Below are 11,377 nucleotides of genomic sequence, written 5' to 3' on the forward strand. Positions count from 1 at the left end.
CATGGGAATATCAAGTGCATATAATCCATCCAATGTAAGTCCATCCATCAAGTAATTCAGAATGTATCATAAATCGTATAAGTCATCCAACACCATGAGTCATATCAAATATTCATCATCATCAATATGATAGACGACACAGATAACCAGAGGACAACAAAGAGGGGGCGGGGGGTGAATCAGTTGTCATAGGATTACCAAACTTTAACCTTTCAATTATTTATTACCGGAACACATAAACTCAATACCGGAACACATAAACTCAATACTATGGGATTTCGGACCCACTAAGAAATATACTCTTCTAGAGTATGCTCGGTTAAAAGAAAATCTTGTTAAAGATTACAAACACATTGCTAGATGTGACCCAGTTAAGGGATTTCCCTCAGATCTGTTAGGATCTTCACTTTGTTAGAAGTGACCTTGTCAAAGGATTTCAAACACTCAATTGGAATGTCAGCTTGCTAGAGGATTTACATATAAGACTGTTAAGTCCACTCGGTTAAGAGATTTTCAGTCACTTTCACAAAATAACAGTAATAAAAATCTATCTGCAACTTCACATCTAAAATGCTAAAGCAGATTCCTATTTGTTCAATACAATCTAGACATAGAACTAATCTTGTCTATCTGCTGGGCATCAATACTCTATTATTCTAACAGGTCTTCAAGCTTCTATGCTCGGTAATCACTATGTAGCATCCATGTGCATACACTTGCCCGCATACATTGTTTATCAACAGTTTCCTATTTATAAACAATCTTCTAACTGCTTAATCTCCTTGATCATATTTCCCATGATCAATCATAGCCATCAGATCTTCAATCTTGTCCAGGTTCAATGTATCTTTCAATCTGAAAATGTTTTACCCCACCTTGGAACTTGTGTTAGGGTAATGCAGTTCAATCTAAGTTGTAGATCTTCTTGCCGACTTTCCATTGCCTTAGATTTGTTAACAAACTTCTTCCACAGCTTACCAATCATTGATCCGCTCCAGCTCATCAGCTTCTTTTATTAAATATCACATGCAAACATTTAATGCATTCTGTTATAGCTCGGTTGTAACTCGGTGAATACTAAACTTCACTCGGTAGACATTCTGCCTTCATTAACTGATAGCGATAACCTTAGGGTTTACCGACTAGGTTCTTTGCTTGATAACATAGTATAGTATTAACCTTTACATTTTACAACATATGTATGATGTTAAAACAATCTAAAACATCATGATCTCATCATTGTCTGACTCAGTAGTAGTTGCCCATTGAATAACTTATCCCCTTATTCATCATATTCTTTCTTGTGTCTTTACCGACTTCTTTATAATATTCATATCATACTTCTCAAGATATGGCAACATCATACTGAATTAGAAAATCAATTTCTTGACATCAATGACAAAATAATAATATCAAGATAGTAAAACATCTTTAATTAGTTATGTCCATAATCATGAACAACCTTCTCAATATCCTTATTGAAATGTCAACAATCTTTCATTGTCTATAATAATGTGATATTGCCAACAATCTCCCCCTTTGGCATTGATGGAAAAACCAATTTATTTGACCTTTAAAAGATTTAGATTGCTATGATTCTGAAATGCTGAAATGCTCTCCCCCATACATTAGACTTCTCTTCTGTTTTCAGTCTTTATTTCAATCTATAGTCTTTTCTCAATTCTCCCATATATTCTCTCAGTCTTCTCCCCCTTGGTAGGTCTTCTCCCCCTTTGACAACAATGCCAAAAAGAAAAGAACTAAAACATAATTTGTTCCTATAAGAAGTTGTTTCCTGTTGTTGTGTATCAACTGAGTCTCAGTCAGAGCATTTGTCTTCAATTCCTGTTCCCTATAACATTCTCTATATTATTAATTCTAGTATTACTTCCAGTACACTTTTAGAAAACATTCTAAAGTGTGTCACTCCAGCATCAACTCCCCAAAAGATATTCAATAGAGTCATTGAATTGATGCTTTCACCGAACTCGGTCAATGAGTAGAAGATAGGGGTAGGACCCCTAACTTACTTCTGAGATATTCAAAAGTGTCCTTTGGTAGTGGCTTGGTGAAGATATTTGCTATTTGCTCCTTTGTGCTAGCATATTCCAACACCACTTTCTTCTCTTGAGCTTCTTCTCTACGATAATGATATTTGATAGATATGTGCTTTGTCTTAGAGTGCATAACATGACTTTTTGAAATATTAATGGCACTAGTATTGTCACAGAATATAGTTACTGGCTCGGTAACTTTCTCATTTATACCTTCCAACAGTTGTTTGATCCATGCAATGTTGGTACAATTTAGTGCTGTAACAACATATTCAGCTTCGGCTATTGACTAAGAAACACATCCTTGTTTCTTGCTAGGCCAACTCACTAGTCTTTCTCCTAAGAAGAAAGGTCCTCCACTTTTGCTTTTCCTGTCATCAATGTTGCCTACCCAATTAGCATCAGTATAAAATTTTAAATCAAAATCATTTCCTTTCTGATATAGTAAGCCATACTCTTCAGTGCCTTTTAAGTATCTAAAAATTCTTTTGATTGTTGTCATGTGTGTTTCCTTAGGATCTGCAGAGAATCTTGCAACAATACCTAATGCATGTGCTATATCTGGCCTATTGTGAACAACATAATGCAACTTTCCAATCATAAATTGGTAAAGTGTCTCATCAACAGATGCAGATTCATCATTCTTTGATAGTTTACAGTTGGTAGTCATAGGAGAACTTACTGGTTTTGAATCCTCCCTTCCAAAAAATTTCAAGATTTCCTTTATGTATTTGGATTGAGTAATGAAAATCTCATTTTTCATTTGCAGTATCTGTAAACCTATAAAATACTTTATCTCACCAATTAATGACATCTCAAATTCTTTGGTCATTTCATTTCCAAAGTTCTTGCATAAACAGTCATTTCCACAAAATATAATATCATCAACAAATATGGTTGAGATTAGTATTCCATTTTCATCATTCTTCATGTACATGTTGTTGTTCTCACTTGTCCTTATAAAACCAATCTTAATCAAATAAGAGTGCAATCTCTCATACCATTCTATAGTAGAGTTTTCAATGCAGAGACTTGTCTTTTAATACCACGATCATTGCAAAATAGGTTGAACTCATCAGATGTGAACTCTCCTCCTCTATCTGATCTAAGACATTTCAGTTGTCTTCCTGTTTCATTTTCAACTCTAGCCTTGTACCATTTAAACATTTGAAAAGCTTCTGATTTTTCTTTTAAAAACATTAATGACATCATCCTTGAATAATCATCCACAAATAATATGAAATACTTATCACCATAATAACTTTGAACTTTCATAGGACCACAAAAATCAGTGTGCACAAGATCTAAAATTCCCTTAGAAGTGTAAGACTTACTTGTAAAGCTTGATCTTGTCATCTTACCCATCTGGCATCCTCGACACATAACATTCTCAGGTTTTTCAAGACTCGGTAGACCTCTTACTTGGTGCTTCTTACTTATTTTGATCAGATTATCAAAATTAACATGACAAAACCTTTTATGCCATAACCAGGTATCATCAATCTTTGCATGCAAACACTTATTGTGAGTTGAGTCAAGGTGAAATGTATTGGCTTTTGTTTGTGTCCCGGTAGCAGCTAACTTTCCATTCTTGTCATGAACTTTGACAATTGCTTTCTGAAATTCTATTCGGTAACCTATGTTGTTTAGCTGTGCTACACTCAACAAATTGTATTTCAAACCTTCAACCCAATAAACATCATTGCATCTTGCATTATCAAGAAGTGTTATGGATCCTTTACCTCTTACCGGACATGGTGCATCATTACCAAATCTAACATAGCCTCCATCATAATCTTCTAACATAACAAACTTGTGTTTATCTCCTGTCATATGATGTGAGCATCCACTATCTATAATCCAAGAATCATTAGGGTTTATGTGAGATATAAGGGCTTTTTCTTCATGTACCTTTCTTCATCTGATCCATCCTTGATAGCCACATAAACAAATTCCTCTATATCAGCCTCATTTGACTTGTCATCGTTAGATTCCTCATCAGCTATTAAGCATGTCTTTCTATCTCTTCTTCTGAAGTCTCGGTGTCCTCTGTAATGGTTATCTTTATGTCTGTCATCTCGGTAATCTCTCTTTTTAGTAAAACCTTTGTCAGGACAGTTAGAAACCATATGTCCAATCTTATCACAATTGAAACATTTCAAAGGTAGTTTTCCTTTATAGTTACCGTTGCCTCTCAGTAACCTTTTGGCCAATAGTGCTTCAAACTCTTCTTGCTTTTTGATTTCTTCATACAGTTTGTGTACCTCCTCCATGTTCTTCCGAAATCTTTCACTTGCTCCACTATGATCTCCTTCAGAGTAGTTATACTTTCTTTCATTGTAATCATTAGATTCATTCAAATGAAAAGAACTAAATGCAGATTCAACTTTATTTACTGATGACCCACTATTATCAAAATTACTTAACTCAAATGCATGTATCTTACCAATAGTAGCATCCAAGGAAACTGACATATTAGGTACAGACCTCAATTCATTGATTGTAGAGACTCGGATTACATAGGCAGGTAGAAGGGTTCTTAACAACTTACTTGTCACATCCTTTTCTTCAATAGTTCCTCCTGCTCCTTTGATTTGATTTACAATCTCCTTTAGTCTTGTACTGTACTGGGTTATGTTCTCACCTTCATTCATCCTCATAGATTCAAGTTGTCCTCTTATACTATCTACTTTTTCTCTTTGAACATGTTCATCTCCTCCATATATAGATATGAGCTTAGTCCACATTGCCTTTGCATCATTGTAGCCTTCTAGATCATTAAACTCTGAATCGGTCAATGCAGATGTTATTTCAATCATTGCTTGAATATGTTCTTGCTTCACCTTTATCTCTTCCATAGTGAATGGATAGGTGCTCGGTACAACAAAATCATTCTCCAGATAGTATATAGCATATTCTCCAACTCCTGATAGATGTAGCTTCATCCTTTTCTACCATGTAGAGAAACTTGACTTGTTCAACTTCGGTGCATCCCTCTTATACATCTTTGGATCTTTAACTCAAGTGCCTTTAAACTTTCCTTTCGAAGTCCAAAGCTCTAATACCAATTGATATTTCTGATACTTAATATAAGTACATATCCAATAGCCAACAAGATGAGAGGGGAGGGTGAATCATACAAACTTAATCATCCATAAAAACATCAGATTCAACCTTGGTAACATATATATCAGTCATATAACCAAAAAATGTCAAACATGCAAACTCAAAAGCATATGAACAATATAAACCTCATAACACCAGATTTAACATGGAAACCCAAATAGGGAAAAACCACTGTGGGATTTCGGACCCACTAGGAAATATACTCTTCTAGAGTATGCTTGGTTAAAATCAAATCCTATTAAAGATTACAAACACATTGCTAGATGTGACCCGGTTAAGGGATTTCCCTCAGATCTGTTAGGATCTTAACTTTGTTAGAAGTGACCTTGTCAAAGGATTTCAAACACTCAATCAAAATGTCACCTTGCTAGAGGATTTACATATAAGAATATTAAGTCCACTCAGTTAAGATATTTTCTATCACTTTCACAAAATAACAGTAATAAAAATCTATCTGCAACTTCACATCTAAAATGCTAAAGTAGATTCCTATTTGTTCAATACAATCTAGACATAGAACTAATCTTTGTCTATCTACTAGGCATCAATACTCTATTATTCTAATAGGTCTTCAAGCTTCTGTGCTCGGTAATCACTATGTAGCATCCCTATGCATACACTTGCCCACATACATTGTTTATCAACAGTTTCCTATTTATAAACAAGATTCTAACCACTTAATCTCCTTGATCACATTTCCCATGATCAATTATAGCCATCAGATCTTCAATCTTGTCCAGGTTCAATGTATCTTTCGATCTGAAAATATTTTACCCCACCTTGGAACTTGCATATTCACCTGTGAACTTGTGTTAGGGTAATGTGGTTCAATCTGAGCTATAGATCTTCCTACCAACTTTCCATTGCCTTAGATTCATTAACGAACTTCTTCCATGTCTTACCAATCATTGATCGACTCCAGCTCATTGGCTTCTTTCATTAAATAACACATGTAAACATTTAATGCATTTTGTTATAGCTTGGTTGCAACTCAGTGAATACTAAACTTCACTCGGTAGACATTCTTCCTTCATTAACTAATAGCGATAACCTTAGGGTTTACCGACTAGGTTCTTTGCTTGATAACATAGTATAGTATTAACCTTTACATTTTACAACATATGTATGATGTTAAAACAATCTAAAACATCATGATCTCATCATTGTCTGACTTGGTAGTAGTTGCCCATTGAATAACTTATCCCCTTACTCATCATATTCTTTCCTGTGTCTTTATCGACTTCTTTATAATCTTCATATCATACTTCTCAAGATATGGCAACATCATACTGAATTAGAAAATCAATTTCTTGACATCAATGACAAAATAATAATATCAAGATAGTAAAACATCTTTAATCAGTTATGTCCATAATCATCAACAACCTTCTCAATATCCTTATTGAAATGTCAACAATCTTTCATTGTTTGTAATAATGTGATATTGCCAACAAAGAACACATGACACCAAGATTTGTACGTAGAAAACCTGGTAAAGGGAAAAACCATGGTGGGAAGCCTACCCAGAGTCAAATAATACTTCTAGAGTAAGTATATGACTACAATAGTGAAAGTCCTGCACATGTAGGAAGGCCAACAAACTAGAGCACACCTCTCATCACTAAAGGAGCCTCGATGACTACAAAATAAATCCAAACTACAATCCGAAAAGAAGAGCGAACTGCAAAGATAACATATCCTATGCTTGAGTACAATTCCAGTTAAGCTCAATATCAAAGGCCTTAAACCTCTTCCACAAACCCAATTTGATCACCTATGATAGACCAAAACCTCTACATATGATTACAATATTATGCACACATAGATAATCCTATAACCATAATCCTATATGCCCATATACCCATGATCTACAAAGAGCTCTTACATCATATATATACCAACCGGGACCTAAACAATTAGGTCAGCCACCTAAAAGATAATATAATAAATTCATAACATAAACCCACATTCCAATGATCAACCAAGTTGTCTTAGGCTAAAAACAATGTAAACCAATCATTAAATCCTATTGGTAACACATCAGGAACATCGTCCAACACATTACATAAGTCGTTCCATAACCTAGATAACACCGGACCCAAAATAGGTCACCATAAACCAAATGCAACACCACCGATGAACAGGAACATGAAAAAGATAACCAAGAACACCTTGAAAGCCATCTAGAAGATGCACCATCACCACTTATCATGTGCATCAAAAGATCTTCAACAAAGCTATGTCTGTAAAACCATTAACAGTGACCAAAAGGCTTACTAGAACAAATGATAGTATCTAAGTCATCAAATCCTGAACCACCTGATCATGATACGCATCTGAATAGCATGAATGACAGATCCAAATCAATTCCACAAACCAAAGTATACAGGAGCATATCGGATCAATATCATAAACCAACCACTCTATCGGAACCAACTAGAAATCAGTAAACAGCCAAAACAGGCGGTGCTACAATGAATGACAAAACGTCAATGAAACACATAATCAATTCCTCAAAATTGCCAACAATCTATCCCTTTGGCATTGATGGCAACACTAGATGTGAAAAACATCCATGTGCCAAGAAATGCCAAACAAGTCTCCCCTATGGAAGACAACCAACAATCTCCCACAAAATGATATAGCAATGAAGCTCTGAACCAAACTCCTCTAATGAATATATCTCTCCCTTATGTTTTTCAAAAAAATAACTCTCCCCCTTAAACATAAATGCCAAAGATCTGACATAAATATCAAATAAAAATCATAAATCCTCTGATTCATACAGCTGACTACTCCCCCTGAGTATCAACACCACCACATCAATCCAGAATGATTAATAGCTCTGATAATACATACCAGATTGATGCCAATCAACATCACTCAGGTCTCTATTGAAGGGGGAAAAACCTCCAATCTGTCTCTCAAGTATTCAAATTATTCTTTAGGCAAAGGTTTAGTGAAGATGTCTGCAATCTTCTCTTTAGTGTTCATATAAACCAGTCTAACTTCATTTGCTTCCACCTTCTCCTTCAAAAAGTTATAGTTGATAGATATGTGCTTTGTCTTAGAATGAAATGCCAAATTATTTGATATATCAATAGCAGTAGAGTTATCATAGTGAATAACTACTAGTTCATTACAATCCACCTTTATATCCTTCAACATTTGCTTCATCCATAGAACTTGTGTACAGTTAGTAGTAGTAGGAACATACTTAGCTTCAACAATAGACAAAGAGGTACATGATTATTTTTTTTTGATCCATGAAACAAGTTTCTTTCCAATAAATAAAGCTCCACCGAATGTGCTCTTCTAGTCATCAACATCTCCTGCCCAATCTGCATCTGTATATGCACATAGTGTAAAAAATCATTTTTAGGATACCAAAAACCATATTCAGTTGTTCCCTGCAAAACCTGAATATCCTTTTCATTGCACTATCATGATTTTCTCTAGGATCACTCTGATATCTTGATACAATAAAAACTACATTCATTATATCCAGTCTAGTCTAAGCCAGATATAACAAACCTCCAATCATAGACTTGTACCTTGTAGGATTTACCAGTGCAGATACATCATTCTTTGTCAATTTCTCACTTGTAACCAAAGGTGTACCAATCGGTTTAGAATTTTTTATACCAAATTTATTCAATATCTCTCTAGCATACTTAGTTTGACAGATGAAAATACCTTTATCAGTTTGAGTAATTGGCAAATCTAAGAATAATTTCATCTCCCCAATCATAGACATCTTAAATTCATTCTCCATATTGTTAGAGAATTCCATACACAACTTATCCTCACCTCCAAAAATGATATCATCAACAAAGACCTCAATAATCAATATGTCATCATCAGTGATCTTATAATATAAATTATTGTCAGCATTACCTTTAGTGAAATCAAGCTTCAAAAGATATTTATCCAGACTTGCATACCAAGCTCTAGGGGCTTGTTTCAATTCATATAAAGATTTCTTTAACCTGCAAACCATGTTTTTGTCATTTGAAAGTGAAAATCCATCAGGTTTATCAATATAAACTTCCTCTTCAAGATCTCCATTTAGAAATGCACACTTAACATCCATCTGATAAACCTTTTAGTTCTTATGTGCAGCATAAGCAAGAAATAATCTCACAGCTTCAATCCTAGCTACCGGTGCAAAGGTTTCACCATAATCAATTCCTTCCTTCTAAGAATATCCTTTACAAACCAATCTAGCTTTATTCCTCACAACTTGTCCATCTTCATTCAATTTATTCCTAAAAGCCCTTTTAGTTCCAATAACATTCTTATTTTTTAGGTCAAGGAACTAAAGTCCATGTGTTATTATTTTCTATTTGATCTAATTCTTTTTCCATAGCTTTCATCCAACATTCATCTTTACAAGATTCAATTACTCATGTCAGTTCAACTTGAGAAATAAAACATACCTCATCAGTTGCCAACCTTCTTCTTGTCATCACTCCTTTTTTTTAGTCTCGAATGATTTGATCTTCTAAATGACTCAACCTTTCATACCTAGGATGTTGGCTTGATGATTACTTTAATGAATTCATCATATGTTGTCATTCATGAAACACATACACACACATATGTTCATATTGTCTGCCAGTGTGACTTCAAAGTTTTTTATACTACAAATGGTATTCTAGAGGTTTATATCCAACCATTACATGGTGACAACCAGTATCTAACATGGAGACAACTTGTGGATCTGTATAACTCGATAGCAACATGAAGATCCAACGGATATTATCATAGGAGAATCAAGTATAACGGTCTATATGTATAAATCCAACCGGTACTGATTGTTCCAACCAGTATTCATTGATTGTGTGATGACTTATCACAAGTCATGATGAGTTATCCTTATCGACAAGATTTGGTGGTATTTTTGTGATGAGTTATGATCACTTGACAAGATACACTGCACCTAGGTGTAAAGCGGAAAATCGCAGTCGAACCCTAGTTGGTCTCCCCTCTTCTAACTCCGAGGAGAGAGAAGGGAGGTTCGCTAGGATTCGATGGGTTTTCACTTAGGGGAGAGACTTTACATTCAAAACAGGGGTTGAAACTCATAAGATTCAATCCCACACAATGTAAGATTGGATGCTAAATGAATTTCAAGGGTTTGGAAAGCAAAGCTACCCTCTTTTGTAAAGAATGTTGATTAAGGAAATTAAGCTAAGGATGCATAGAAAGTCATAAAGATTCGCTTATAAACTGAGTTTAGGTTATAGGATGAAGTTGCGGACCTGGAATTAGTAGTAGAATGTCGATACGGTTCTGTCCTGCAAATTTGAGCAAAAGTTGTCGGGACGATGGCGCCCGGCGCCACGGTCCTCCGAAAAATCCGCAAAACGAAGGGGGATCTGTTCGTCTCTGCACAAGGATTCCAGATCTTCAATTTCAGCTGCGTACCTGCAACCTACACATAGAAAAGCGAAGACGATTGGGGGGTTAGGGATTAGGGGTTTGCCTTTAGGTCAAACCCCGGTTTTGGAATTAACCAAGAAATGAGCAAGTGCTGTAAATGTAAATGTATGTAAAACAAGTACTAATACCTTATTCTAAGGGTGTTTGTATCCTTATGTGCGAAGGTTTAGATGTTGTATGTTGTATGTTGTAGCATGTAGTATGTGATCTCCTCTTCAATGGTTGAATCCTTGACTTGAATGCAACACTTAGCCTTGAATGGAGACTTGAAATGATCAATTGCTTGAAGGAATGCTTGAATGCTTGAATGCTTGAATGCTTGAGTATAATTTCCATGCTTTGTACACATATCCTCTTCATACCAAATGAGAGAGAAAAATGTAGTTTATATACTTGTCAATTAGGGCTGATAGACTGATTTTCCCAACCTTAGGCCGACCAGGGAAGTATATTTCCAAATTGCAATCAAAAAGACCCGATATCTCTTAGGAAACCGGGCCCAAAATAGGACCCAGGGACCAGGGCGCTGGGCGCCCTGGTCCTGAGGGACCAGGGCGCTGGGCGCTCTGGTCCCACCTCCGGGACAGCGGGGTGCAAGGAGGTTCAGGCCAATGGTGCTTGAAAAATGCAGTTTTCAGTGTCGTGAGCAAGTTTTGGGGTCTCCATTCAGGTTGCGTGTTGCGTCGCCATCGTGAAGACCAAAATGCAGTCAAAATTGCAAGTGTCGCAATTTTAGGATGCTACATTTAGCC

Source organism: Cryptomeria japonica, chromosome 3 (assembly GCF_030272615.1).
Source record: "Cryptomeria japonica chromosome 3, Sugi_1.0, whole genome shotgun sequence".
Lineage (NCBI taxonomy): Eukaryota > Viridiplantae > Streptophyta > Pinopsida > Cupressales > Cupressaceae > Cryptomeria > Cryptomeria japonica.